Source organism: Acanthopagrus latus, chromosome 18, assembly GCF_904848185.1.
Source record: "Acanthopagrus latus isolate v.2019 chromosome 18, fAcaLat1.1, whole genome shotgun sequence".
NCBI classification, from domain to species: Eukaryota; Metazoa; Chordata; class Actinopteri; order Spariformes; family Sparidae; genus Acanthopagrus; species Acanthopagrus latus.
This window is the reverse complement of record NC_051056.1, coordinates 25,384,014-25,411,679: the sequence shown is the minus strand read 5'-3', so window position 1 is coordinate 25,411,679 and position 27,666 is coordinate 25,384,014. Positions and strand designations below refer to the sequence as shown.

General features: G+C 41.5%; 1 long non-coding RNA gene across 4 annotated transcripts in view; it reads left to right on the top strand.

Moving 5' to 3' along the window:
* Positions 1-19,476, top strand: part of LOC119008001 — an 80,037-nt gene extending 60,561 nt beyond the window's left edge. The window contains exons 3-4 of one of the 4 annotated variants that reach the window (XR_005071301.1): positions 5,304-5,458; positions 19,194-19,476. This is a non-coding gene — a long non-coding RNA (uncharacterized LOC119008001). Of the gene's footprint in view, positions 1-5,303; positions 5,459-5,840; positions 6,553-19,193 lie in introns of those variants that run through there. The other 3 variants (XR_005071303.1, XR_005071300.1, XR_005071302.1) reach the window with 3 other exon arrangements.
* Positions 19,477-27,666: the final 8,190 nt, after the last annotated feature.

The window sequence follows — 27,666 nt, the reverse complement described above, 5'->3', positions numbered from 1 at the left end:
ACATGAAAAAAGAAAAAAAAAAAAAAAGAAGCACAGACTTGCAGGAGCGATGTGACATATGGAAGCCATCACAGGCCTGGACTCCCATCTGTGTCGGCAGTCGTGGCCTGCTGGCACCCACTAGTCACTGCGCAGGATGGGAATAATCCAGGACAGAAGAATTGTGATAAGACGACTCTGAAACCCTTGAGGACAAGATTTTTAGCGTTGGGGGAGGGGAGGGATGGTGAGTGGAGGGTGCAGAATCTTCCGCTGGGGTTTGCAGAAAACAGGTGCCCGACAGCTCTGTGGGGTTCAGCTGGGTTTAGTCGGGCTCAGTTTCTCAAGTTTCTTGCAACAAATACACGACTGCGACCCACTTCCTTGTTTCACATCAGCCTGTAACAGACTGTTAATGTAAGCGACACATTCCTTCACTGTGGAATTTAAACAGTTTGTAGTCTGAAGCAAACGTGCGCTTCCTGTTCCGCCGCCGTCCGAGATACATTTGATTTATTTCTGTTTGATTTCTGTTTGGAATACAGCGGCAGTTTTTTGGCAAACCAGAGTAAAACTAAATGAAAGGCGTAATTGGAAAAGGAAATTGGCTTCTCATCTCAATTTACATGTTTGCATTGTCGAATTCGCCTAAAGGAACAAATTTAAAGTGTGTTATTGTAAGCCTCAGAGTTGAGCAGAGAGGTAATTTAGGAGTCTCCTGACCAGATTCATCCAAGCTTCATATCCTGGTTCGCTGCAGATCTAATCAGCAGGTTGAATGATATTCTCTCCCTCCAGTCATGTTCTATTTTGTTCTCGCTCTAAAAATGGTAACACGTGCGAACAATAGGAGCTCTTTAATCAATCAAGGTAAAATGAAACAATTAAGTGAGCAGATGATTTTCAATCAAAGCATCAACAAATGTTGTTTTGGAGGGTTTAGAAGTCCTCTCGACCCGACCGCCTCCTCCTTTGCTAGCCCTTACTAACCGGCACAGTCCAAGTTTTTTGTCAGTGAAAAATTTATTGTAAAGCGGTAAATTTTTTATCACCTCTTTTCACAAGACCCCTGATGGTAGGCTGAGGAGCTATATCAATCTGAGAGTGAATGCCCCTCAGCCTTTTCACAGACATCACATGCACACACAAACACACTCACATCTTCAAGGATCTGCAGAGACGAGCGTCTTGTGCACCAGCGAAACTTTTAGTAAAACAAATGAGCTTTTGAATTTCAAGCTACAGAATAAATGCAACATCTGATCTTGTGTGACAGTTTGGTCAGGTCTCTCGGGTCCTCCACCCTGTGCAGCTTGGTGCTACCCCGAGGCCACAGAGGGCAGGACCCTTCAGATTTAACACCTCACAGACACGAACACCTGGGATTTATTAGTGATCGTGCCCATGTGGCTGCATGCAGTCAAGAAGTCTTGGCCTTTGTCTCGCACAGAGCAGAAAAGTCCTACCTTTCTGTCTGCTCCCTTTTTTCTGCTTTACCTGCATTTCATCTGCCTCCCTGCTGCTCGTCCATCTTCAGTGGTCTTGTGGTGAGCAGGGGGAGGCTTTTCAAGCTTGACTAATGTGGTTCAGATAGCGTGCAGGATGATGATGGGGGAGCACCTCGATCTGGGCCATACCTTGTTTGTTGTGGCGGCTTCACTTCAGACGATTCTACTCTCCGTCTTTCACTCCTCGCCATCGCTGCTCTGCTTCAGCGGTTCAGTCAAATGAAAGAGCAGCTGCCTGACCTCTTTTCAGCCTGGGTGCTGTGGTCTGGATCCTCAGGACAGAGCGCCGAGGCCATCTCAGACAGGATGTCGGCCTCGTCGTCACTGCGGTCAACAACGCTTTTCTCATCTCCCGGCCGCTCGCTGCTATCAAGCGCTTCTCTTATCAAAAGGAAGTATTTCTGCAGGAGATATATTTGTTTGTTTGTTGTTTTTAAACACATTAATTTCCTTCCGTGCAAACAATACAACAACATCCTGGGATGGGGAAGGGAGCGTGCCAGTGCTGCGTGCAGCTGGAGGTGACACAGCATGCTGTGGTACAGTAATGGAGTCATCCATCAACAGGCCCCATTAAAACACCTTGACAAGCCAGCTGAGGCAACTCCAGTGGCCATGGTGACCAGTCTGAAGGTTGATGTTTGCTCTGCAACAGTGGCTGCAGAAAGTGCTCAGTGTAAAGACAACACAGCTGACATGGATCTGGTCATTTGTTGCAGTGTGTTTATTATTGTGTTTTAATAATAACCTGCTCATTTAGCTACAGTATAAACAAGTGAAAAGTTTAAGGAAATGATCATGAGCTTGCAGACTAAATCATTTTGTGTGTTTACCTCCACAGAAATGACCTTATTTTTAAGCTAATAATTCGCTCTCACTGATGTTGCAAGATCAGCTACACGGCTTCGCTTTTTGTTTTTCCAACTCCACTTTGCAAAACCAAAAACAAAACAATTTAGCTGGACTTTCTTATGCTATTGTTATAAACACTGACAGTAATTTTTAGATCAAATATAAATAATGCCAATGAATGGAAGGCCCGGATAACGCAAGATTTATGGATTTATGGGCGCTCAGCACTGTCGATGAATGCTGCTCGACAGATTTTAAAGAGCTGCACCACATTTTCATTTTATGCTTCATGCAATAGGTTTCAGTTGTCTCCATAGTAACCAGACGCTATCTGCCAGCTGCTAAAATGAGCACCCAATCACAAAGATAAACAAAATCTGTCGGTGCCCACAACATTAAAAGATCCTCCAGGAAAGGTAAGCGTTGTTGAAGACACATGATTTCTGTCAAAAGTGACAAGCGTCCTCCAGACTCAAAAGTTCTTAAGAGAGTTTATTTTAAATGCAAGTCTAACTGTGTTTGTCTTGATTGCCAGTTTGCAGTGACAGATGTTCTGTATGTAGTGTGTTGATTGTGTTTCATAGGCAATCTGGCAACATGGATGATATCAGATAAAGCTTATGAATCTGTCAATGATGATTACTCAAAAAAAAGATTGAGGGCCAGTGCATATTACAGGAGTTTCCCAGAAAAAACACCAAAACAAAACAGTGCTTGTGAGTCAAACCTGAGGAAAAAACAGGTATGTTGCACACAATATGTTAAACCTTTCCCTCCCTCTTCAAATAAGGCCTCCTTTTCGCCTAATATTAGTGGATTCTTATCTACACAATAAATAAATTATTAATTTTCTAGCATTTGTTTGGTCAATTCCAGACAAAATGTTCAGTTTTCTGTGCCAGCTACTTCTTTACTTTGTCTCTCTGCCAGTTTGCACTGAGCAGGTCGTATGTTGTACAGTAATCAGCTTGTATTAACTTGTGCATTGGGAGAAGCTCTATATGAACTAACATTGTTTAGGTTTGAGGCTCTAGTATTTAAAACAAAACCATCTATCCAAAATAAATACTGAGAATCATTCCATATGTTTGTCTAAAGTTTGGACAATTTTCCTTTGTTAAACAATCATCCATGCTGTTAATAAATGCATCTGCTAATAAAAGATATATTTGTTTTGTCTTCAGTTACAGCCGAGCAGCTCAACCATGCTCTCTCTGACGAAGAAAAATAAAATCATAAAACAACTGATTATATTCTAAGACCTCACATATGCCGTTGGCCGAAAGGGCCTTTTTTCTGTCCTTGTTTTGCTGTTGAAGAGCTGCGTTGTTTGTTCCCTGCACTTTAAGTCCTTTTGAAAATTCACTCAAGCTGAGATAGAGCAATTATGTGCAATTTCAGCTCTTAAGCCCATCTCCAGCAATCACCATGGAGATATTTAAAATGTGGTTAGAGTCAGACGGCAGATGCAAGAAAGTGGTAATATGTTCCCCTTTCTGCTGACTGCTCTTTGTTCTCTTGATGTTTAACCAATTTATAAACAAATACGTCCTTCCTCAAATCCGCTTTACAAAGTTAAACTTTTCGCCACAAAGACAAATTGAGAAACAGTTACGACCGGATGGCTTTAAATTATTGTATTGTCTGCTCGGGGCAAACACTGAATCCCTGAAGCCCTGTAGAGGGCTGTTATTCCTGCGGGTTTAAGTTTTTATTTGTATTAGGGCCCAGCTGAAAAAGTCCCAGCAAGCCCCCAGTGTGTAAACTATCTTTGACCAGTGATCAGGATCCTATTCAGAGGACCGTATCTGCTCCATCTGCGGCATGTCGACAGGCATCCTCCTGCATTCCTGTCCTTTTGTTTGCAGAGGTAGGGGAAGGACATTAATGAGTCTTCCATTGACTTAACATCCTTGGAAAGTCCGTCTTGGCCTCACACCTGCTGCCTATAAGCCGCTGGAATCTCTGCTCCATCACTGTTGAGGATGTGCAGTCTGGAAAATATGCGGGCTCCTCAAGGCCCTCAAGGTAGCGCAGCATGCGTCGAGGAAGCGGTGAAGAATGTCAACCTGGACATCGCCTCCACGTCCACCAGGACGGCCAAGAATGCAGCCATTGTTTCAATGAAAACAGGCTCTTCATCATTGATATTAAGCACCTGTAGACTTAATATACTTTTAAGCACCATTGTTTTCTCGTCATCCTTGTTTTGACTGGTCTGCGGAGGCGAAGGTGAAGAGGTTATTGTGTGATGACAGAGGTGTCACTGATGATGGTTGTTTATTAACACAATGAAATATTATGTGTTGGTAAAGTATGCCAACAGAAGCGTTGAATCCACAACTAGGACAAGCAGACAGGAGATTCAGATCGGCACACTGGCTAAAAAACAAGTGCACAAAAGTTTGTTTATTATCCTTTCGGAAATTCCCTTTGTGTTTGTGGCAGCTCAGACAAAAACAACTTCGATTAAAGAGAATACAGATGAAAACAGACTCTTGACATCGGAGTTCAACCGAGACAAACAATAACATAACAGCACGCACGACAACAACTTCAGCACTTCAGTTTTGTACAGATTAAACAAACATGATATACTGTATTAATTTGCTGGTAGATGGCTTTTGTTACTGATGTTTTTGCCGTTTCCAGTCTTTATGCTAAACTAAGTTAACTGGCGGGTGGCTGTAGTTTAATACAGGCATGATAGTGATGTGGATGTTTCATCTAACTCTTGGCAACAAAATACATTTTTTCAAATTGGCAAACAATTCCTTTAAAGGTTTAATGTTTAATTTTATTCCCCGGTCGTCTGACATTGACTGACATTTTGGGCAGAAAATTTGGAAGAAACCAAACTAAAAGGGGGGAAACACGGACAGTACATCAACAGGCTCAAGGGACTTTTCCGTTCTTTATGCTTTTCTCTTCTTGTGCACTGATTTGCTTAACTCTCTCTCACAGGCCCAATCTACCAAAAAGCAGCAGACAAGGGCCGTCTAGCGCCAACGATGCGCGACGCACCGCAACAACTGGAGCCACAAAGCTAACTGCCGGCCCCGATATTAGCCGACCGTCGACCTGCTGTTTAAGGGCCCCAATACATGAAAAGCTACGAGGTGAGTAACACAGACTAATAATGCAGTGGAACATGAGGAGATGTCATCCAAACCTTAAACCTTAATGTCAGTTGCCGGACTGCCACCTGAGAGCCTGAGTTTTTAATGATCGGGAGCTCAGCGAGTCAGATCTCTCATTAAACACCTGAGCCCAGTTCAGCTGCTGAATGAAGACTGTGAGAGGCAATTGAAGCTCATGTGACAAGTTTATATCCTCCTCACTGCTCAGTATATTATTCCCCAAAGCCAGCTTTGAAAATTTAAGTTTGTTTTACATGTTTGAAGGAGTCGTACAAAAATGTTGTACTGCACGTTCATAGTTAGTTGTATCACAAGAGAAGGATTTTTAAAGAATCAGCTGAGTTATTATGATAATGCGTAGTTTCCCATAGGTTGCTACATTTGATGGATAGTGTGCAACCAGAGGAAAGAGGAAAAGTCACAGAAGATTTCTGAATGACTGTCAAAGCAACTGGCTGTATCAGATGGCTCATCCTTTTCCTCCGACGGTACTCTACAGCTTTGGTCCTGTCAATATGCGTTTGATGATCTGTGACATTGAAGCCAGAAGATATTTTGACTTTGATCTTTCTGATGGCACCTTTCCTGATCACCACACCACAGCTAGTATCTCATCCTCGCCGTAAAAAGCTCCAACTGCACATCTGATCATCACTGTAACTGATCTACTTTGTCTCAGTGGAACCAGCTTAGAAAGAAAAACATGAAAGAGTCTCTGTTGAAGTTAAGTCATCAAATACAGAGCTATCAGCAGTTAAATCTGTCAAAAGAGTTTTCTTTAATATGACAAATGTACAGGACTGACTACCTGTTTAACTGCACGTCCCCACGCTGGTGTAAAAAATTGCAGCAGGGTTTAAATGGCTGTACGAGCTTGACAGACACCTTTGTGTTCTGTGTATCTGGATCCGTTTTACGTTACGAGTCCTAACAGACACATAAGCTTTTCTTTGACAGCTCAGGACGAAGCTGTTCCCTGAAAACAGAAATATGTATTTTTACCACGTACATCAGACAGACATAGTTGATTTGCTAAGGTCATGGGTTATTCAAAATAAAACGGTGTCCCTTTCTATGAGAACATCTTTCCTTCACTTTGAACTGCGCTGTCTGTAACATGGCAGACATGCCTCCCCAGGCAAAACGCATGTTACGCACTGCATGCTGTCGCCAAAATTGCTGAAAGGTTAGACATACAATCAGGAAATACTCCATGATGGGTTGCAGCAGCTCAGCGGGAGTTCAGATTCCCCGTCGTTACAATGTGTCATGCCTTTCCCTTTCCTCTATGACCCCCCTAACCCAGTGGGTATCACACTGCTGCGCTGCAGTGATGACCTGGAGGATCTCAGAGGGGCCTCTGGGAGATTTATGAGCACCATGCTTTTGTTTTGCCACGGAGTCTTACTTATTTTTCTTCACTGTTCGAGACTACAGGTTGAGATAATGAATCCACAGAGAGCTGCTCCTCACTGGTTACCCGGTTTGACCATTTTGTTCAGTTCTGGTTGTTGTCGTCCTTTTATGTTAATTTACAAAGACTATAGCAATAATAATGTAAACTTAACTACTGGTCTGCAAACTAGGAGTGACCTTTTGATGGCTGTTATAAAGAAAATGACTATAATACATTGAAACAACAGATATCTTACAACCCTTTATGACAACACTTCACCCTACCCGTCTAGAACTTGAACCCGACTGGAGGCTAAAACTTTATGTGACACAATGGCCCGTCAATTAACAGAACCACTCCCCGTCACTTATTAAATACGGAACACGGTCCTTTGTGTACTTGGACACGAAATCACACTTTGCCAAACTAAGTGTTAACACACACACACATACGTTATATCCTGTGAGGGATTTGTTTAATTGACCGCTTATGTCTAGCATGCAAAGTCAGTTATGTTTAATCAAAAGCACATTGACCCTTAAATCACAGTGCTATTACAGCCTGTACGAAAAATGCACCACTATATCTGCATATGTTTCACCTCAACCGCTGAAATCCTGTAGCTGCAGCGGCGCTGATCCTGACGACAATGCTTCCCCTGTTCTGTCTTTGTCGATGATATGTCCAGTGACATGCTTCGTTTGTCAGACTGTCAGGGGCTGGCAGTTTTTAAAAGGCTAGAATAACTTTTGTGCACAGCGATCGAGCCTGCAGATGAGGGCCGGTTTAATCACTTCAGATCGTAGATAAGGGTACACTGAAAGGTATAGCTCGGTAATAACAGCTAAAATGTGCTATAAATAGCATTTGTCATCAGAGCCGGGAGGAGAAGGTGTGTGAGCGGACAGGCTGACTGGATGATATGTCGACTGAGGTCAGCGTGTGCGTGCCGACTGCAGCGGCTCCATTTTTCCATTGGTCACTGCTGACACCAATAAAAGTCCTGCACATGACAGGGTTGCAGCAGCAGGGTCTCATCGCCCAGAGGTTGCTTTTTATTCTCCTTCCAAGAGAGGCTGTAAAGTCAGTGCCTGCAGCTGAATTTCACATAAACTGTATTGTTTTCTCGGACTGAAGTGACGAGTTTAGCTAAACTTAAAGTGTTTCTATTTGATCGTAGTTTTTAGGAGCATGCAATATACGCCATTTAGTATCAGATTTTAGGATGGTTGAATGATTTATAGCGTTCACTTTGATATTAAATATCCAACACATGAATATTTTGCTCTCTTCTGTCTCCATTTTATCCATGAATAAATCATAGAGGTGCTTTCCTTCCTCGCAAAACAATGACTCATCTCTGATATCAAGATTTCATCCTCATGGCTTTTAGTCTCTAAGTTTTCTAATAACTTTTTCTCGTCATTTTGAGCATGTTAGCACACTGCGGTTTGCATTTAGCTCAAAGCACAACTGGGCGTACCATTCAGCCTCACTGAGTTGTGAGCATGGCTGTTGACTCTTCCCATTTGATCCCATTTCCAATTTGTATCCCTCCTCCTGGTTTTCGATTACTTCCTTGGCGCTCAGAGAAGAGCTGCAAGGGTTAGTGGTTAAAATCTCCCCTCATGAAGTGGGACAACCCTACAAGACCCTCATACATCATCAGGTATCACTGCTGGTGTTTATGTAAACAGATGCGACCAGACATTTGCAGCTGAATTTCACATCAGCTTTATTGTTTTTTTTCTCCGACTGAAGTGACAAGTTTAGGGAAGTGTTTCTCTTTGATCGTAGTTTTTAATAGCAAACAGCAAACGCCATTTAGTATCAGATTTTTTTAGGATGGTGGGATGATTTATAGCACTCACATTCATATTATAACAGGCAACACATGAATATTTTGTTCTCCTCTGTCTCCATTTTATCTATAAATAAGTCATGGAGGTGCTTTCTTTCCTCACAAAACAATGACTCATCTCTAATATTAAGTTTTCATCCTCATACTCTGGCTTCCTCACCAAGTTTGTCTCCAAGTTTCCTCATTATCCTTTTTTTTTTCTTGTTGCATGGCAGTTTCAGGGTAATGATGAGATTTTTTACACCCTAACAAGCAAAAAAATAAGGATTTACAGTGTTTTCCTCTCAAGTCGTTCCCTGCTTTCCAAATATCTGCATCCAAAAAAAAAGAAAAAAAGCAGCTCATGGGCTTAAAGCTCCCTGTGACAGCAGCCTCAGCTCTGTTTCAGACTTAGCCTGAGCACAGCTTAACCCCCAACCAGTGCGTATAATGGACCAACTTGACTGGCCGAGTTTGACATGCAGTCGTCCCTTTGTAAAGGGGCTCAGAGCCTGCTATGGTGGAGCAGTTTACAAGGGGAAAGGGGGAAAGAGGAATTTGCGGGGACAAGACAAAAGCTGCAGCAACTGAGAGGTGGATGCCTTTTTTCTTCAGCTGCTGTCCGTCCGCAGTAGAGTCTTTAGTCTGAGGGGTCAGGAGGTCAAGTTAGGCACAGTGCTAATCCCCTCACAAGCTTATTATGAGCTCCTGAATGTGCGGACACGAGCGGTGCAATACTCACACAGTCCTAAGTCGAGTCAAAGCTGCTGATATTCTCTCCTTGTTTCAGCAGCTATATGTGAAACTGGAAGAACACTTCTGTTTCTGTTTAGTTAATCCAAGCGCTTTGTGCATTAGTTAATGCCCTAGATTCTCTTGTCAGGCCAACATTTACATTCTGGATGGCAGCGTCAGTCAGTCACGGTCCCCAGAGAGGAATTATTATAACTTGGGTGAGCCTCTTTTTAATCTAGTGCCCAATACTGCAAAACTTGACAAATTGTTACCTCTGCAAAGGCATTCATGTTTTCACCTGTGTCCATTTGTTTGTTGGTTGGTTTGTCAGCAGAATATCACCAAAAAACCTACCAATTAGATTTCTGCAAAACCCTGTTAACTTATGGTTTGGATCTAGAAAATGTTTTCTCACTTTTTTTAAAAATAATTTCTAAGGGAATAATTGATGAATGTTGATGAAAAAACAGCCATATTTAGTTGTTGGGTATCTATGAATGAGCACAAAAGAGTCATGTGCCATTCTAGTTAAATACCACAACCTAAAGGACCCATTGTTTGATATTTGAGTCACATTTTTAATTCATCAAATAGAGACGCTTTGGGATTGTGGGTCAGGACAGTCGGCATCCCAAAGCGTCTGTCTTTGATGAGTTGGGAATTGACGAGTTGAGGTTCAAAAATCCACTTTGTCACAGATTGGACCTTTTATTGCTTTGAGCAAATGTTATGTAAATGTAAATGTAATGTCAACTAAGATGAACTTGGTAAACAAATGTGCTGCAAAACAAGGAACAGTAGAAAGCAGCATGGGAGCAAGTAAAAACGTAACGGTGGTACGTAACAGTACTTTATGTTTCTTTTACTTCAGTCTCTCTTGAACAATGTTTGAGCACGTCTTAAATGGCGATGGATCTAAAACAATTCATGCACCGGCGTGCATCAGTGCACTGTGCCGCAAATGGGTGAAAGGTGGTGTGTCCACCCAAGTGTCACGTTGCCGTCACAGCCGGGACAAATACCCGTGGCTACCGCAGAGTCATTCTACCCAGGAATGAATGCCAGTGGTATCGTCTCTTAATAAAGATAAAAGCCAGATGTTAAGGGTTTATTTTCCAACTCCAATGCTCGACATTGTCCACCAGGTAGTCATTGATTTTTTTTCTGCCTGCTGTTTGATGCTGGATACAGAACAGAACAGCAGGTTTTTTAGAGCTTTTTTGAAAGAAAGCTACTGAAAAGAGAATCTATGATGTTGGTTGAAAACTCAGTCAGCTCTTCGCTATGAGCAACGCCTTTAACACTGCACACAGTCATTTAATCCATTGTTATTATAGTAATATTGATTAAAGCCACATTAAGCAGGACTGTGGCTCATTAACCTTGCACTTAGCAAATGCTTCGAGTGATTTATCATTAGATTTTTCCTCGTTTGCTTCCAACCTGCTGTCCCTAAGTGTCTTAAAACTTATCCATGATTAGGGATTAGTGGAAAAGCAGAATATCCACTTTTAATCAAGCTGCAGGAATCGAGGCACGTAATGTCTGCGTGGGCTCCACAAGCGCATGTGATGACGTGTGATCAATCGGTCATCTGTGGAGATTAGCGAACACAATGGCATTCCTGCACATACAGTAACATCCTATATAATTAAAATGGAGAAAATTCCAAAGTGCAATTAATGATACCAATTATAGATATTGTTTAAACAAACAACCTGACATAATGACAGATACACTTACACACACACACACACACACACACACACACACACACACACACACACACACACACACACACACAGGATGTCCGAAAGTAAGGAAGCACTGTGTGTCAATAGGAAACAACACAGCATGAGCCGGAGTGTGTCCCGTGTCCCTGAAGGCACCGTGCACTTGAACCAGGTGCCTTCCTTTGTGTATTTTCCTGTTTACTGACTCGCCTGCCTGCTTGTTTGGGTGTTTTCTTTTGGTCCCCCAAGTCAATACCTTCCTGTGGACCGTGTAGCTCTTGCCTGACTTCATTGCTTTTTTCTGGCCACCGGAGGTCATTAAAAAGGCTCAGAATATCAGCCAAGGGAAGTCTGATGGGGTCCAGTGTGCGGTGCATTGTTTTGAAACCATGCTGGTTTTGGCTTCAGCTATTTCTGGAGCCGCAGAGCTGCCTCCTGCACATCAACTGTATTCAACTGTAAGAAGTAGTTATTTTCCACCTACACCTTTGTCGCCAAATAAAACAATGCCATTTCCAAGGACTTCCTTCAAGTATAGATTTATTTCCTCTCTCCGGAGTCATAACTTTAACAGAGGCTCAAACACTGGAATGTGTTTTAATTTAATTATGGGAAATATTTTGATTTAGTTCTCATATTTTATTCATACATTTAATGTATTCAATAAATTCTATTCTGACAAATTAATTAATTTTTCAGTGCAAGAAGGGCTAAATAAATATCTCAACAACTGTTGGGTGGATAGCCATGAAATGTTGTCCAATGACTTTTTCCACTTGTGTCAGTGTGAGGATTACATTTTTGTTTTTTAATGAAATATTGGAAGTCATTCGTAACGCCCACTTGTTTGAATGACTTTGCAGGTCCCTTCACCTTTCGTCAAGCACCATTAACAGCTTAAAATTGTTCAATATTATGAGACTAACAAATACAGGGTCATTACTACTTCTATACTACAGTAAAGCAGTGACATCAGTGTTTGAGTTCGGTGCTACTTTTCGACTGAGATGGTGAACATAAATATGATAACTGCTTAACATCACCATCATTGTGGGCATGTTAGCAAAGTAAACTATCCTTTGCACAGCCATTTTCGGCAGTGCTGCGCCACGGCACATTTCAGCAGCGGCTCTCCGCTCTGCTCCACGGAGAATACCTGGCGAGCTTATTTTTGACAGAAGCAAACTGCAGCAGCATCAAGCGGCACAAAGATCGAGCCAGGCAGGAAGTCAGGCACGAAACAGCATAGTGCATACAGTCAATTTTCAAAATAAAAAAACCCTGGATCTATAGCACAGCACAATAATTAATAATCAAAAATAACCACTTTTCTGAATGTCAGGTTCAATAATGTAGCTTTCTTAACCACAGTAGAAGCTCTGCATTGCTTCTGAAATGCTTCCTGGTAAGATATGAAACCACGCGAACAAAGGATTAGACCGCCTGAAGCCCTGGATGAAACAACACAACCTCCTCATTCGTAAAAAAAGCGCCTGGACAGAAGTGTTCTTGGTTGGATCACTTTGTAATGACAATTGATATTCTTGCACCAGCTATTCTTTAACCAGCTATCCTTGCATCCAAAGGTAAAATATGTCCCACCCAGAAGTCAACCTCCTGCATCATCCGCCTTTTGTTTTTTGTTTATCGTTTGGAGTTTGGCAAGTGACGGTAAATTGGTGGAAGTGTGGACAGTGCTGATTAGATTCGACCGAGGTTTAAGGTTTAAGGCACTCCTGCATTGGCTTCACTTTTCCAACCCTAAAGCTCCGTCCATATTTTATCACGTCAGAGTTCCCACTGTGATAACTTTCCAGAGTTGTAAAACCCTGTAGAGTTTTATAATCCGTTGTGCGTCTGTGTTTGGCGTCTGCTCAGTCTTCACATTCGTGGATCTATGACACAAACGGGACTTCCTGGATCAGGTTCCATATCTCACTGTTACCTGAGGCAACATACTCCCACTGATTTTAGGTGCATTGTTTTAACGCAGCGCTGAATGCCTGTTTAGTCTTTTCAGATTGGAGAGTAAACTCAACTTTCTTGACCTTAGCCTGTGATATCGTTCAGATTTGTCTCTCTCACACTCAGTATCTGGGTCGCAGATCAGGGCTCTCCACTGTGACCTTTGTTTTCGTTATCAGGCGCACCGTGGACCCCAGACTGCAGAAATCACATGCCCACACGCAGATACACATAACTGGGCCTGTGTTTGCTTACACACCCCAAAGCTCCCCTGCTTTCATCACAACCCAAGACAAACACTGTGATAACAAGGGATTAGTCTGACTTTTTTCAGAATTGCTTGCCTCGACTCTTAACATATCACACACTCACTCCAACCTCTATCAGGCCTTTGTCAAATCCAACCTGCTACTCTAACACTCATCTACTGTACTCTCTGCTGATATGATTCCTTCCCTCGCCTGCAACAAGTCGGGTTGTTCCCTCAGCGGTTTGGAATTTGTCACTCTGAGAGACAAATGGAAGCGTAACAAGTCTCCCTGGTGAGGGTCCAGAGCCCCAGAGGACTGGAACAAGACTCTGTCACCTCACACCGAGCACACACAGTTATCATCCAGCACTCTGCCAAACATGCCACCACCTCACCAGCTGCACTTGGATCTGCCAGGAATGGCAGCAGCCTGCGCCCTTGACAGAACCACTGAATGAGCCATTTCTTGCCCTCACTCTTTAGTCAAATCATCACCATCATTTCCCAAAATCAGGCTTTGAATGTGGGCACGATTACTGTTAAACAAACCTAAAATATTGTCTTTTCAACCTCATTTAACCATGAGATGTACCACAGAAAAAGCCTTGAGCTGAGTAGTGTCTGTGGTCAGTATTTCTTTGTATCTTACCACTGAAAATGAGCTGTTAGTGGGCAGCAATTTAGGGTTTTTCCAGGCTTGTGTTAGCTTTTCAAGGTTATCTCCGGCTTCAGTGGTTTCACTAAATGTCCCACTTTTAAGTTATTAACTTCTTTCACAAAAAACCTCTTAAAGGATAATGCATTCTTCCTCTGAATACGACCTGACATATTACACCGACATGCTTTTTCTCAGCTGTACAGTATTTACACAGTAGGTATTCATGAGGGTCTACGGTCTGCGGGACGTAGCAGATTGCATGTGATGGTCTCGTTAAGGAACATAACTCAACCGTGCCACAAAGTTCTGCAAATTGCCTTAACCATGCTATCTCATAACCTAAAAGTCGATTACATTATTGAAGACAGACTTGAGGAACTGCAGACTCCGGCCATTTGTTCCCCAGAGCCCCACACGCTGCTTTACTGTAAAACGCGATACCTCTTCATTAATCCTGCTGATTGGAGCGCAGCCCAGTAGGATGTGTACGGTTCGAGAGCCGACCGCATGGCTGAAGTTTGTGTGTGTTTGCATGCATGTATGCACGTGCTTTTACATCTAAAAGCGCGCGTGTGTGTCTGTGCATTGTAAGTGAGGCATCGGCGCCTCGGGACTCAAACCCCTCCACCTCTGAGTGTGTGTGATTGGAGCGCCGAAGGAGAAGTCTTGCATCCATCTCATCTGACAGCCCCCGACCTTCCAGTAATCCCAGTATTTCTCACTATCTCACTCCCCATTACCTCACACATACATACACACACACAGGGACAGCAGGCATGTGACCTGCCAGAGCATCAAAGCCAGCCAGCTCATTCATCTGCAGCTGAATCGACAAGCAATCGCACTCAGGACTCCATCATCAGCTACTGCCTAAAATCTGCTGTTATTCTATCTGCATTCCTGCTTTTAAGTTCAGAGTCCTCCAGTCCGTGTTATATCATCTCTGCAGCCTGATTCGGTGAAGTCTGCCATTCCTCTCCCGCGGCTGGAGGAATGAGAGGTTGGACTGTGATCGCAATTTGTCGGGTGAAATTGCTACAGTGATTTTACTTTTACTCAGCTCTACGGATGGTACTGTTTGTCCGTCTGTTAGCAGGTCCACCGCTTAGTTCCAGCCTGAATATGTCAACAAACAGCCGTCTAAACTATGCTCATATAAAACTACATCAGCAACAGCAAACCATATTCTGTTCTCTGTTAGCATAATGAGGAAATGTTGCAAATGAAAATACTTGGCAAGATGCAAAAATGTTGATACTGAACGTAAAGTAAAATGTCGACTGACGACGTGGTTAATTTGTTTCCCATCAGCATCACAATCCTGTTATATACTTTTCTCTCATTGCATTACTCAGCGTATTGATACAGAAAAAGCCAGTTGTGTCTTGAGAAATAAGATTTTTTATTAACGTTTGACAGAAATCATGATCTTTCCCTAAAACCTTAAAGGGCTAGTGCAGGTTTTTTGATGTGGGATTGTATGAACCAACCGCACATCGTCTGTATTCCTACGCACAAGCGGAATGTAGTGCCAGACGAAAACACTGTTTGACAGCGACGTAAAGCACCAAATGTTCAAACACACACTTAAACAAAAATACATATTTTAGGCTTGAATTATTTTAGGTTGCACATTTGTACAGATACTCATGGTTTCCAGATGATGTAACCTAATTACTTTGGTTATTACTTGACTTTTGTTTCAGCACCACCACGAGGTTGGCCTTTGTGCATTTAAGAGAAATGTCTTATCTTCTTTTGGATGAATCACCATGAAATTACAGACATGTCAGCCTAGTAATGACTTTGGTGACCGATTTTCTCTTGTGCTGTTATCAGGTAGATAGTTCAGTTTATCCACTGTTTAACCAAACACCTGGAAAACTGATGACACAAACACGTTTAGTGTGTTGTAAACCATCTATTAAATGTTTAAATAACCCGTATAAATGCTAAACAGGACTGTTATATTAAAGGTTACCAACATAACCAATATGCCAACCCTTTATTTTAGAAAATGTCAGCATACCAACATGTCAAACTAGTGAAAATGGTAATCATGAAATGCACAGGATGTAATTTCTGCTGCTTGGGATCTCTCAGGCAAAACAGTCAACACATAATATGTAGTTTTGTGACATTGTGAGGCAGCGTGGGATCATCTGAAGTGACTCAGACAAAAAATGTTGAGAGAGGAAGAAATGTGTCAAATATTTATTCACATTAGATTTAGTCACGTTCGCTGACTTCCTTCCTCACACACGTTTCACACTCACACTTTTCCCACGTTTCCCCAGAAGTTAAAGTGACGGGCGACCAAATGAAATGCACCTCGAACGACATATTACATTTCTCCGGGTTTGTTCGAAACTTTTGAGATAATTTAGACAAAATATCTTATATAGTTCTGGTCATATTAAGACATTTTAGTGCAGAAATGTTACATAGTACATCTTTAACCCTTCTCAACATCAGCATGTTAGCATGCTGACGTTAGCATTTAGCTCAAAGCACCACTGTTCCTCAGTGCAGGGCGGCTGCAGACTCATAGTCTTGTTCATCTGCTGTGAATGTCACGATCACTGTAGCTTACATCGAGAGTCTTATGCTGAAAATGGTATGTGGCGGTGCAATGAAAACGTCAGCACAACATTATACTGAGCAGGTTTTTTACAGAAGCTATAACTCTCCTGGTTGTTGCTACTGCAGGAAGGTGTTACTCCTGCTCTGTATGTGAATCTCGGCTGCAAACCTTTGTCTCCCAACTGCGTCTGATTTACCGCCTGTTATCTTCTGCTTCCTCTATCTGGCTGAACAATCTGGTTTCACTTGGGCTCCCAGCTCTATTTAAGAGCACTTTGTCATCACAATGAGAGGAGGAGATATTCCTCCCTGCCAAAGCACCCCAAATTATTGTGTCGTAAAGACAAAAAGGGGAAGACATTTTTTATACAGCCGGTGCTGAAATCTCCTAATTTCTTCAAGATGTTGGGATTCTTTATGGGGAAAGATGAAAAGAGGTTACATTTTCTCCAAATGTAGCTTTTATTTCTGATTACTGCTTATTTCAGATGAAATCTATTGAAAACAAGGTATCATGCAGTGTGTTTAACTTGGAAATTGTACAACAATGTTAAACATCAGTCGAAAAGGATTTGTAGTGTTGCACATTTTGGGTTGTGATATGATCAATCCAGAATACGTTCACCATTTGTGAAATAACTAAAGTATAAGGCTGATTTGTTCTTGGCAAAATATTTTTGTCTTGCGTTGCTCGTGAACTGATCTTTAACTTTAGGTGTTCTGAGTTAAAATCTGCCAATAACGAACCTGTGTAGCGTTTGTTTGGCAGGAGATGAAGGAGTTTAGTGTCCTTGTTTATTACTTTGTCCTTGCTTTGATAGTGAGTGAAACAAATTAGTTAAAGAGGCTATGATCAACTTGTAATCATCAAATTAGTCCTTTTATGTAAATGAGTCTCACAATTACTATCCGATTAAACTCTAAGAAACCCTTTTGATGTCTTTCAGCCCTTTTTTTTTGCTCTCTTTTTTCTGGCCTGTAAAATTTATGTCCAAATTGCTCTCATGAGTCTCAGTTACAGTCGCAGCAGGCAGCTGTTTTCAGCTAAAACTCTTTGATAACCGTCTGTACATCAGCTACACTGTGCACCACAGCAAACAGGCACAGTTGGTGAATATGTGGTGAGCACTGCTGATTATTTAGCAGCAACTGAACACCGTAACACTTTGTTCAGGAGTTGGAGGTGACCAGAACAGAGCTAATAGGAGAGAGAGTACTTGGCCACAAACACGACTCCAAATGTAGCCAAAGGAAGTTGAAGCCACGTAAAGTTTTAAAGGTCACAATATATCAGTGTTGTATTATTGCAAGTTTAAACAACACTGTAAGATAAAACAGTCACACAATGTCAATGATATCAGTCAAGTTCATTGTATGTGTACAAACACGTGACCAAAATAGTTGATTTTTTGTTAAAATAATATTGATAATTGTTATTTTAAACTTGTCTGTGGTTTTGCAGAGTAATAGTCAAATACAGTGTAATAAAGAACTAAAACATAAATAATCAGATGACCAAAAAGCAGAATTTCGGGAATCATTAAATAATAAGTTAAAGCTTTACATGTCTTTATATTGCAACTTACATTTAACAAATTTCCATCACTCCCTTGTCACAGCACTACGTCCATGCTCTGGTTATGTTTGTGCACAGAACCCACTTGGTTAGGTTGGGAAGGTTCAGTGGTTTAGCTTGAAATAGCTGTTTCGGTCGCCACAAAGATGGCTGGAAATGTCACCAAGTCTCCTTAAAAACAACCAGTTTTCTCGTCACGAACAGCTGGAATATGACTTGAAATATCCAATATAATATAAGTAATACCCAGTGGTGCTGCACTTGCAAATGTTGGATCTCTGTGGTCCCTCGTCCCTCCAAAACTATTGACTGAAACATTGACTTTGCGCTGCGGTTCGGCATCTTCGTCACCTGTAACTCATACACTATCAAATATGTGTATTAGAGATGTAACAGGAAGATGAAATAGTTTGTGTTGTACAAAATACATCGTTACAACATCCCTGGTTTGCAGAAAACATTAACTTCCTTAATTTAACATCACATCCTGCCAACTTGGTCGTCCTCCTCCAGGGGACAATGTGTAAGAAAAAGTCTAAATCTAACCCTCGTGTTTATTTGTTATAAAAAAAAATAAATAACAAACACTTTCCTCCTTTTGAGCAAATATGAAGTTAGAAAATCAGCCTCGAGCAGTGAACACTTTTTTTTCTGTGTTATGGAGCTGTAATCTCAGGGAAGTGGCAAGATTTGTAATCAGCTTCCCCCGGCCTCTGCAGTGGCACAGCAAACAAAGGCAGCTCGAAGATTGGAAGTGAGTGACCCCAACAGGGCCGGTTGTTGTTTACTTTATACAGAGACTGACGGTCGCATACAGGACTGCACTGTGTATACGTGACTGAAGTCAACAACGCTCGATGGCAATGCGTAAGAGGACGGGACTGCAACGACTCAACAGTTATTTCTTCTCCTGTGGCCTTTCTCTTTCTTAAATAGTGGAAGTTTTCTCAGAGTCTCTCACTTTCTGTTCCTCTGTAGACCAAATTAAAAGGACTAGTAGGGCTCTGGAGGCTGGCACCCACCGTTTAACTGATTTATAACAACGCTGCAAATCCACAACAACCGTTATGGTCACTTTAGAAATATCATCCACTCCTCAGAGATACAGGAGAATGTGCATCACAGCCACAGTTCATCCCAAACCATCCCAGCAGGGCAGCAGGAGGAACACCCATGCTGTACTCCCCTCAACTGTTTACTGGACTGTAATCCTTCATGTTGTTCTAACACAAGCCATTAAATGTAATTGCTTTGATTTGCAGTGCTGTGTGTGTTTTGAGACGTGTTGACACAAGTGACACAAGGCAAATAAATCTCCAAATCCCTCAGTGCCGAAACAAAAAAAAAAAAAAAACGAGTCCTCGCCTGATGCAATTATTTCATGTTGATTTGATTATAATTCGGTTCCATCCTGCAACTCTCGCTCGGAGCAGATGTGACACCGGTTCACAGCCAGACAGGTTTTTCAGAGAGCATCCATGTTCGGCCACGGTGCCCTGCCTTCCCCTCTGCCTGAGCTCCTCTGACTCACACACTGAACACTGTTGCCAGGGCTACCATTTATTAATATTGGTCCATAACTTTCAGTCTCGTCTGCAGGCTGCAGCGTGGCCGATGGTTCACGCAGCCACCGAATCCCCTGACACGCACAAACACACTAACAAACATTCACGCAGACACACACACACACACACACATGGCTTTGTGTCCGGTGGATGTATATTGTGAATGAGAGCACCTATAATGGAGCATGGTGTCTGAGGAACAGGGTGTTCACTGAGCCTGAGGAGAGAACCTGAATGTGTTGGACACTACTGACCCCTGGTGGTCGTGTTTGGAGAAGCGCTTCAGTTTTCTCCCGTTCACGAGTAACCCATCTTAAATCCACACCACGTTTACTCTGATCAGGTTTTGTGACTAAGTGACATAAATAAAGAAAACTTTAAGATAATACAAATAACAGGGTTGTTAAAAGTACCTCAAAGTCAATCTTCAGTAAAGATATTGTGTGAAAATATCTCTTTGATAAAACTGAATCATCCATACGGATAGTACCCGAGTAAAAGTGATTAAAAGTATCTGAAATTAATTTAACTTGATTATCAAAAATACAAGTAAAAGTAAATTATACATATCTTTATATGTGTGTACTGTATATTATTTAAACACTTAGCTTTGATGCAGCATTTAATCTTCAACTAGTAACTAAAGCTATAACAAAAATGTAGTCGAGTACAAAATACAATATTTGCATCCAAAGTGTAGCATAGTGGAAGTAAAAATACCTCAACTACCTGAGTAGGTACTGAGGAATGAGTGAGGAACAAATCAGGAATTATTTGATAGTGACAATTTTGTTTACATCTTAAAGAATCACTGAGAGCGTGCCTTAAAGGGAAATTCCGGTTTAAGTTTAATCCATGGTCTGACACACCTTGACACCGAGTACGACCCTCCCTCAAGAGATAAAGTTTGCGGAATGCTAGCTTACGTAGTTTTAGCATCCTCAGAAATGACCACACAACAGCAATACACTGCAGTAAATGGGTCCAAGTATAAATCGCCATCAAAAAGCCACAAATAATGCTCAGAACAGCACCAAACTTCAGCAACATTAGAAACAGGGTCCCAGCACGTATATCAAGGCATCAAACATTTGATCTTTGATATCGATGCAAATAACATCAATAAAGAACAACAAGAAGAAGACATCATGTCAGTGGAATTAAGAGCAGTAAAGCAAGTAAAGTCTAATAAATAGATTAATGAAAATAAACAAATAAAAGCAGTAAAGGACATCACGAGGAATTTAAAATAGACTAGGAGCAAAAAGGAATGACAAGACAGAAAGAAATCAGTTTAAAAATTGTGATTTTAAAGAAGTTACTGCATCTGCGAGCCTCAATCTCCTCAGGTAGGTCAGTCCAAAGTCGAGGGGCCCTGACGGCAAAAGTGGGACCAAAATCACGAATTGCAAAGCTTCAGTGGCTTAACATCTGTACAGTGTACGATTCCCTCATGAGACCCTCAATTCAAGCACGGCAGGACTCACCATATAAACTCTTTTAGCAGGGAAAGAAATGGAAAAATCCTCCAAGAGCAGCAGAGGAAGAATCTCTCTCCTGGGATGGACAGACGTGCAAAAGATGTCTCGTGAACAGAAACAGACCAACAAAAGTTTACAGATTACAATGACAGAATATCTGATGCATCTTACTTCAGTCACTCTGCTTCAGATGTTTCCTAACAAATTTAAAACAAATGGTTCTTTATCAGGCTGCAGCTCAACGACCAGCTGATCGTTTCAATCACATGTTGCAGGCAAACCTCTACAACATGCAGGGCAGCGGACCAGCAGAGTGTCAGGACTGAAAATCACTTCATGCTGAAAACAACCAAGCTGTTAAAAGCAGAACGAGTTCCTTCATAACAAACTGAGACAGAAGGATTCTCCAAAAGATAAGACAGGAAATTAACTTCTGTCGGACCACATGTCTTATTCTGTGGCATCAAAATACTCAACAAACAAACCAAAAAGTAAAAAGTAAATCAAAGCTGCATGTGATCGACCCACGCAGGTGATTTCACGTATTTTGGTTGATTAGACCTTTTTATCAGGACTGTGTAGGTGTGTGCAGACTGTGTTTGACTGACGCCGCCCTCGCTCAAATTACAACTTTATCATTCTCATTAGTGTAATGACTTCCCATAATTCACAGCGTAGCTCAGCCTACCTTCAACTCAGCAGACGTCTAATCAGCCCGTGGAGGCCTTCAATCGGATGAAAACAAAACAATTTGCATCTGTGTGACATCTGTGAGAGTGAGTTTCATTTTGTGGGTGCAAACTGGAGAAGTTTATTAAATCCTCGTGAACTAACTGCAGACAGATTTCACTATGAAAATTACACATGTACCAAGAAAGAAGAATGTGTGTTTAGTTATTATACATTTATTATTTCTTTTTTTGCACTCTGAGATATAACTTAACTGTGTTTGAGACTAGAGACTTAACGTTAATCTGTCTTCAGGGACGTCTTCTGCTGAATATAGGTGCTGCAGCTGTCTGACACACAGTCGTGTCACGTTTCCTAACAACGTTATTTTCTCTGTGGAAGCAGGAAATAAACATGGAGCACTTCCACCCCCAACTGGCCACCCGGTGTTACTAAATGTTCAGAAACACTTTGTTGTTCTTATAAAGTGTTTCTTCACTTTTTACAGTAACAGTCCTGTTAAATATGCAGTGTAAACCACAGAGCATGTTTATTATTACAAGACTGACTACTTGTGGAACCTGATCTGACCTGCAGCCTGATGTAAAGTACACAATGACCCTGATGTGCCTGAAATTCTGTGTCAATATTTAACCTCCCTTTAGATTAATGATAACGGCACATCTGCTCGTGAGTGATGTCCTACTCACATCTTATTTACAATACAACGTGTGAGCAAGAGAAAAATGAACAATATGAGTGTTAACACAACCAAACACTAATCACAGGTGTAAATCAAACAATGATGAATTAATTTGTTTTAATGACTCCCTGACTTGTCGAAGAAACTCATCAGCTTGTTCATAAGATCTGACGTGAACATGCCGTGACAATAAAGGCGTCATATTAGTTAAAAAGAGATTGCTGGTTTATGACCAATCTTTTAATTATTTATACATTTTATGGTGCCAATGTTGTGCTTATGGTCTGATTAGGGTTTCGGCACAAGAACCGCTTGGTTAAGTTTTTGAAAAGATCACGTGTTGGCGACAGGTCTCGGTCACCACAATCATGGCTGCGGATTTCCCACTTTGTCGTCAGCTGGAAATTGGTCTCCAGGATCTCCTTAAAAACATTTAGTGCTTTCACACTTTCCATTGTTGAAACTTAGTCTCGAACTGTGGTCAGTGGCTTGGCAGCGTTCTCGCCTGTAGCTCCACCACTGTCCCCTCCACCTCCGAGCATGAAATTCACGGTCATAAACATGTAACGTGAACGTGACATGACAAGTGTTGTAGAAATGTCAATAATGTACGTAGTACGGGTCGACTGATGTGGCTTTTTTACGGCTAATAGCAATTTTCGGAATTCAAGGAGACTGAAAATCGATATTTGGGACCAATATTAATTGTTATTATTATTGTGTTCTTAAGTATAATTTTGAGGTACTTTTCTTTAGTATTTCCATTTTCTGCAACTTCGTACTTCCTCTCCACAACATTTATTTGATGAATTTAGTTACTAGTTACTTTGCAGAATCAGATTATTCACTTTTGATAGGCTACTCATTGTAACATGTTACCAGTCAGATAGTGTTGTAGAGGATGTAGCATCAGAGCCAAAGTACCATATTTTTGAATACCTTTATTTTATTGACAATCTGACAGAAGAATCACTGATACCAATAATCGGTCATCAACCAGGGCCGATAATCAGGACAGCCCTAATAAACAGCCTATGACATGTACAGTGGTTTGCTGCTGACATTTTGTCCTGGCGACTGGGCCGAGCACTTAACAGATCATCGTGAGAACAATAATCTGAGTGTTCACAACGTAATAAACTTGACGGACGACTGAGTGGATTGAGCTGCAGAGACACTCTATGAGTCCCCTCTGTGATCCATAATGACGGCCATGAATTCAAGTTGACTACAGCCACAACTACCACCTGTCAAGATTCATCAAAACGCTCTGATGGAGCATTGAACACATCACATTGTGCAGAGGATGCATTGAGTACATGTAGCAGTGAGTATAGCAGCAGTCAGACTCTGCCTGAAGACGCTTACAGACTTAAATCCATTTAATTAAACAGAGCTGTGATTATTTTTTATGTCTGAAGACTCAGTTTACCGAGGAAGCCTCGGGGGTCAACAACCATTTCCCATCATCAGTTTACAACCTTTGTGTTAAAGTTGCATAATCACTTTTACTGCCTGTCCATCTGCCTCACTTTGTTCTCTGTGTTATCAAGAAATTATGCAAACTAAACAAGTTTTATGAGCAATACTGGCGCTTTATTGACCCATGTGCAGTTTCCAGCGTCAGTGCACAATAACAGCTGGTGGCCAAACATTAACAGCTGTACATTGTACTTCTCTGTCTCCTCTGTAATGTGAGTTTTGATCCAAGGTCAGAGCAATGGAGAGGATTTAGTGAGCTCATGTTAAGTTGAGTGTGGTTGCACAACAAGTGTTGTAATGCAGCAAGTGAGGCTTAATTTAGCAGTGGGTTGGGTGCGAGCTGGCTCGAACTCCATGATAAGGATGGAAGACGAGCCAAGTTGAAGAGCCAATGAAAACCATAAATTCTGAAATCCTGGCTGTGACCTTAAATTACCCAAACCGCAGAGAACCAGACTTCTATTTCAGAAAGGTTTATATACGTGACAAGCCTTTATTTTGGGGTTTACCCTGTCGTATTTTCCTGTTGAAGCAAACTCAAAATACATTTGTATTATAATAATTTCATCAGTACAACAGTCCTTTCAAATGCACCACTTCACTTGTTTTTGATAATCAAGTAATCAATACATGGCCAGAATTCAAAGTTAGCTCCAAAAATACATGAAATCTGCCAGAGCAACAGACAACTGCTGCTCTTTGCTAGCTATCTCTGGCTGTAGCTGGCTACCGTGCTAATTAGCTGATGGCTCGGTTAGCCGCGGTGCCAGCAGCCCGTTAGTTTGCCTGGACCGAGACTTCGGATCATAAGTGGATTCACTGAAGGGCGGGAAGTGAGAAAGAGAACAATAATATCAGCAGCAGGTGAAAACGTTGTGTAGAGCTGGAACATTTTCACATCTTACTCTGTGAAGTGAGGATTTATTTTCGACCAAACCTGATGTGAATGTGGAAAGACAAACCAAGAATGTGTTGGTGAGTTTCATTTCAGCGTTGAGTTTGAATGAGGTGTTGTCAATGATGAGTTAATGAGGCAATAATGCTCGTCTTGATCGGTGAAACAGAGAAACTTGAATTTAAATGGTGTGTGGTTGTATTTTTCTGTTTATTATGGAAGGAGTATTTAATTTCTTGATATTTTTGTGAGTTTATTTTATGTATTTATTACACTACCCCCATAAGGCTTCAATCCCCCAGCTGAAACTATGGAGGCTATCAGACTGTCGCCTCCTGCCAGTACAAAGTGGTATTACAGGACATGACAGCTGTTTTTTTTAATTCATTTTTCTAATGTTTAAACCTATTAAAACAAGTCCCCATCTCCCTCAGGACTTGGATATTTGGGTTACACCAGATGAGCTGTATGAAGCCATTTTACGGTTGTTTCTTTTGCTGTGAAGCACCAGAAATGCTTTGCGGGCGCCACAACATCACCTGACTCTCAATCTGATGAAAGACCTGCTGTTGGACTGAGTTGAAGAGTGGTTGCGACAAAAGGGCTTGAATATAAAAGACATCAGGACATGAGATTTTATGGCAGTGTAATGGGGGGATGGGTTGAAGCTCAGTCCAGATAATTACAACAGGGAAAAATCTTGCATATCAGCACCTCAGTAAAGCAAAGTGAAGGAGGTGTCTGAGTGTCTTCAGTGTAAATAACCCCTATAGCAGAGTTGAGTAACGTGGCTGGGGTAAGTTTAAAGTGTCTGACTGCACCTTGAAGAGACATGACATGATTATGCTTCAGTCTCAAACCATCGCTGGTCACAGTGTTTGTCTCAGACAGACGGACGTCCAGCAGCAGATTATTCTTACGGTCGTCTCGTGTCAGTCAGGCTCGTGTCAAACAGTAAAACTCAGGAAGGTGAACATGGAGAATATCTGTCAGCTCCCCTATCTCATGTAAGCAGCTCAGTCCGTCAGTCACAAGGCTGCACATTAGGAGCTTATAGAAATTCTCTACAGCAGACTACAGGTGCTTTTAAATGTGTCATGGAAGAAGGAAACTCTTCTTCCTTCTTCCTTCTTCCTCCTGTCTTCCTCTGTCCCTCAGTGGAAACACTCTGTGATTCCTCCTTGTCAAAGGAGATGTTCACGCCCGTGAGGCAAATCTCACTTAGGTCACCGTCAAAGTCAGTCAGGCTTGTGTCAAAATGTGAAATGCAGTTAACGCCGGGTCGGAATTATTTTCCTCTAGCTTCTTAAAATGGATAAACTAAATCCTTTGAGTTTTTTGTTATTATACTGTTTAAGTTTCTTATATGAGCCACACTGAGCCGTGTTTAGTTCGTTTTCACAGGTTTATGTGTGCAGAACTCATCAGATGGTTTGCAGAGTGTATCCAAGGCCTTTTTTCTGAGTGTGATAATAAAAAGGTCCAACCTGAGATCTGGGTCACTTAACATCTAAAAATATTGCTGTGAGCAGTAACAAAGCAGGTTCTACATCGTAGAACTGTGTCGATTTGTGGCAGACTTACTCATGCAGAATTATCTTGCTATAAAAATCAAAATCAAATCTACTACAAATGATTTTATATAAAACATAAGGAGTATTATATGGTGATGACATATTGTGTCTGTCTGTCAGTCGGTCCTGGACTGAAAGACCTCAGTAAACGACAGATTACAGGTAAATTACAGGGCTGTCTGAGCTCACAGTTCATCTGGTCCACACGGGCCTCCAAGCCGGCATTCTGCAGAGTTGATTACCCACAATTCATTGCAATACTGATGTGATGTTGTAGAAGTTATTATGAATGTGTAACACAGTTACTTTATTTTAATTGCCTTGGCCAGATATAATATTTAACCACATCACGGTATGAGAAGTAGAGATAGAATAGAATAGAATAGAATAGAATAGAACAGAATGGTCAGACAGCCCATGAAAACACAGCTCTCCTGCAGTTGTTGGTTCCTCCTCATCCCAAACCTTTTTCTCCTGGAAATGTAGACATTGGAAATGTGCCTGTGACAGTAAAATCAACTGAGAAGTCGTTTGCTGCGAGGCCATAAAGATCTGTTTTAGTCTATTTAGTGCAAAACCACCAGCAATTCAGCACTGTGGCGAAGAGTGGCAGTTATTGAACCAACAACCGCAGGCAGAGTGTGTATTTTCTGAGAAATCGACCTTCAGAGCTGAGGGCATTTTCTTCAGGATAACAGCCGTTTGGACAAATTGGCTTTCGTTCCAGTGAGACATTTTTCAGACATTCAGGGTTTTGGAAAAATGCCCCATCAGAACAATGAGCAGTCCCCAAAGCAAGATGGAGAATCTGCTGATATTAGCATTTAGCTTGGCTGGGGACTCTAATCAAAAATACAAGGGCCTTATAATCATCTAATTCTTTATAAAACAAAGGACTCCTTGTTTTGAATCAAAAATGTGCCAACAGTCTCTGAGGCTGAATGAAAGGACAATTTTAAATTAAGGGTATGAAATTGGAATGAAGTATGAAACATCACAGATTTCCTTTCATATTCTCCACGATTACAACCAAGATTGCAATTAGATGAAGATCACATTACATTTCAGTCGACCTCTAATGA